This window comes from Thunnus albacares, chromosome 22 (genome assembly GCF_914725855.1).
Source record: "Thunnus albacares chromosome 22, fThuAlb1.1, whole genome shotgun sequence".
NCBI lineage: Eukaryota > Metazoa > Chordata > Actinopteri > Scombriformes > Scombridae > Thunnus > Thunnus albacares.
The window spans coordinates 9,103,914-9,107,752 of NC_058127.1; the positions used below are offsets into that span (position 1 = coordinate 9,103,914).

General features: G+C 43.2%; 1 long non-coding RNA gene across 1 annotated transcript; it reads right to left on the reverse strand.

Annotated features, from left to right (window-relative positions):
• Positions 1-205: 205 nt before the first annotated feature.
• Positions 206-830, reverse strand: LOC122973817. The gene is made up of 2 exons (XR_006400142.1): positions 677-830; positions 206-569 (listed from the first exon to the last, which is right to left on the reverse strand). It is a non-coding gene; the product is annotated as an uncharacterized LOC122973817 (long non-coding RNA).
• Between the last annotated feature and the right edge of the window lie 3,009 nt (positions 831-3,839).

Consider the following 3,839-nt stretch of genomic DNA (forward strand, 5'->3'; position numbering starts at 1 on the left):
TCTTGTTTGTACAGCTTCAAAAAAAAATTATGGTCCATATCTCCTCTGGGTGATTTGACTCATGTAGGACTTTGTTTGGCCTCTCTTGAAGTACACCAGCCTCGTTTAATGTGTCCCAGTGTTTCAGACAGCCGTGGCTCCTTTGTGTGATTTGTTATTTGCATCCTGGTGATGCTGCCTGGTGCTGCGATGAGTAATTACGGAATAAATGAAAAAGATTTATTTTTCTACCATGTCACAAACTGGGTTCATCAAGAAAGACATTACTTGTTATAACAGTTCAATTTAGGACCCAAATGCACCCACAGACCAGGAGACACAGGGATGGTTAAGGACAGTTCATTGTAGCTTGAGTTGAAGATGGATCTGATGGCTTAGCTGACAAATTCTTTGGTTTTGGATATGACAAAGGGGCTGGGAATGGCAGCGGTGCAGGGCGAAGGACTGAAGCAGGCTGAGGGGCTCAAGTCAGGGCAGAGCGAACATGAGATCCCCAATCCAAACTGGCAAACAGCAGATGAGGCAAACAGCAGATGAGGATGAGGCTGACGTAGCAGGTGTACTGGGAGCTGGGGTGGTGAACCCGAGGCACAGGCAGAGAACAGAGTTAGCGGCGTTCAGGAGGTCAGAGAAACACACAAGTAGCTTACAAGAAGCTTAGCTGTAGCAACTGTACCGCATTGGTGACTGAATGATCTGGCAAAGTCGAGAGAGATGAACCAGGGCTTTATACTGCTGTGGCTTGTAGAGTTGATTAGTAGATCAGCTGCAAGTACTCAGGTTGAATGGGAGAGGGAAACCAGGAGGCCACGCCCAGCATACGCCCAAACACAAACACAGAGAGAGACAGACTGGGGACAAACATGAAACACTAGGAAGGGAGAACCATGGGAAAACACAGGGACCTGATCTCCTAACATTACTGTACACATTTTAGGCACATATTAAAATCTCCCTGCAGTCTTTTGTCTTTGAACTGCGCTCAAGCTGTTAGATATTATATATTATGTCAAATATGTCCCAGATAGCCTAAGAATATACAAAGGCAAATTTAGACATGGTTATACAAAGAGAAAGAAAATGAAAATCCTATTTTATGAATTCTTCCCACAGTGCAGATTCACATCACTTGTCTCAACACTTTCAATTTGCCCTTGGTCATCTCTGGATTTATGATTTACAGAATCAGTGTGTTTAGTTCCCTGCTGACAGACACAGCAGCATTAGGCCAGGTCAGGGTCAGACATCCATACAATGATAACTTTCCTCCATTACCAGCAGTTTCTTAATTATACCAACCCCGCAAGGCCTGTTAGCCAGGGCGCAATTACAATTTTCAATTATGGCCTAAAAGGGTTGTCACATTAGGTGTTGCTCTGAAACCTGCAGAGGTATTGATTATAGCTCATTAATCACAACACAAAATGTCTGCTTCATTTTGTAACTGTGTGTGGAAAACGGGTGAAATGTTACAGTTAGAGAATATATGTGCATTTATTCAGCTTGTTCTTGAAAAGACTAAAGGCTTGAAAGGGGTACATGTATTTTTTCAACATGAAGCGCATGATGACCGGCCAGACAGACACATGGTTTCAGTGTGATTAATTGGGCAAGCTGTATATGATTAGAGGTGGTTTAGATGGGGAAAAGAGTCTCAATGTTCCTCTGAGATCACGAGGAAGATTGTTGCAAATCTAGAACGCAAAGCAAAGGCATGCTTCATTTAGGGTGAAAATTACCTAAAAATGATCAAGGTAACAAAAGAGTCAACAACAAAAGTCGGGAGTGTTAGAGAAGTATATAAGAGTGGTGCAGGATATGGATGAGGGCAGTGTGACAGCGGTGAGGTGTGCAGTTGGAGTGACGGATGGGTTCAAGGTGGAGGTGGGATTACATCAAGGATCAGCTCTGAGCCCTTTCATGATTGCAATGGTGATGGACAGGTTGACGGACAATGTCAGGTGGGAGTCTCCGTGGACTATGATGTTTGCAGATGACATTGTGATCTGCAGTGAAAGTAAGGATGTGGGGGAAAGCTTGGTAAGGTGGTGGTATGCACCAGAGAGAAGAGGAATGAAAGTCAGTTGGAGCAAGATGTAATACATGTGCACGAATGGGAGGGCGGACAGCTGAATGGCAAGGATGCAAGGAATAGAGATGGCAATTGTGGATGAGTTTAAATACTTGGGGTCACCTGTTCAAAGTAATGGTGAGTGCAGAAGAGAGGTGAAGAAGAGAGTGCAGGCAGGGTGGGATGGGTAGAAAAGAGTGTCGGGAGTGATCTGCGACAGAGGGGTACCTGCCAGAGTGATAGGGAAGGTTTACAAGAGGGTAGTGAGACCAGCTGTGGTGTATTGTTCGTAGGCAGTGGCGCTGACAAAAAGACGGGAGGCAGAACAGGAGGTGGCAGAGTTGAAGATGTTGAAGATTTTCTTTGGGAGTGACGAGGATGGACAGGATTAGGAATGAGTATATTAGAGGGACACATCAGGTTGGAAGGTTTGGAGACAAAGCAAGAAAGGAAGGATTGGGATGGTTTGGATGTGTGGAGGAGAGATGCTGGTTATACTGGGAGAAGGATGTTGAAGATGAAGCTACCAGGCAAGAGGAAAAGAGCAAGACCAAAGAGTGAGGTTTATGGATATGGTGAGGGAAGACATGCAGGTGGTTGGTGCAACAGAGGAAGATGCAGAGAACAGGAAGAGATGGAAATGGATGATCTACTATGGTGTCCCCTAACGGGAGCAGCCGAGAGAAGAAGAAGAAGAAGATCAAGGCAACAAAATGACTGAAATTAAATCTCGCAAATGCACTTGAATTCAAAGCATATTTGCCTTTTGAAAACATGATAATTTCCAAACATGTTCATATGCTGATTCCTGATCAGGGTCTTCAGAGGGGTAAAGCCAATACACAGAAAAAAATGAAAACAATTGTGAAATTTCACTTTCTCAATATGTGCACACAACACAGACATTTAGAGGTGCAAAGGTCACAAAACAGATTGGGAATAGCAGTCACTCTGTTGCAACAGAGTTCTAGCTTGGCTCTGTTTAGGCTTGAGCTCATCCCAGCATGCAATCAGGGAAAGAAGAAATTCTTTAAACAGTAGACGTACTGCATTCACATAACAGAGTAATCTATCAGGATTGTGTGCTTGCAATTGGCCAACCTATAGTGTCTTGCTGCATTACGTCCCATTGCGTTTCAGGAAAAGCTGACTTTTTTTGCCAGACAACCCTGCATTTTTTTGCCAGAGCCCTATATCAGGACCCCCACCGTGTCAAGTGTTTTATTATCTCCCACCTGTTTTTCAAGGTTTGGCAACTAGAAGAACTTGGTTAAGGTTAGGGGAATATTGAAATCATAGTTAAAACAACTCTTAAGATATATTCAGACAGAAAGTGTAACAAAATTTTCGCATTACGTCATTTGTGCTAATTTGACTGCTGTCTGTGTTTATGCATGTTTATTTACTGACTGGACAGATGTTAGCATAACTAGCTGTGTATATGTTTGTGTGGTGGCTCAGCCTCTGACTGACCTCAAAACTCAGATGACACTCTTCTGAATTATTTTCTTCCAGTCTCAGTCCTTTTTCCTTTTGTCTCTATATGTTTATGAGGTAGATTCATGAAGCCACGAGATCAAATTTTTGCTCAAGTTGAAACATTTACAACATGCGCGAACATGTCTTTACCGTACTTCACGCTTTCCTGCATGAATATAGATCTAACTGCTCCTGCACTTCTTTCAATTGACTTTGTTTGCTATTGTGCTGTATCTAAAATTTGCGTCACATTCTGCGTGAACATCGAACACTAGCAGCTCTCTGAGGC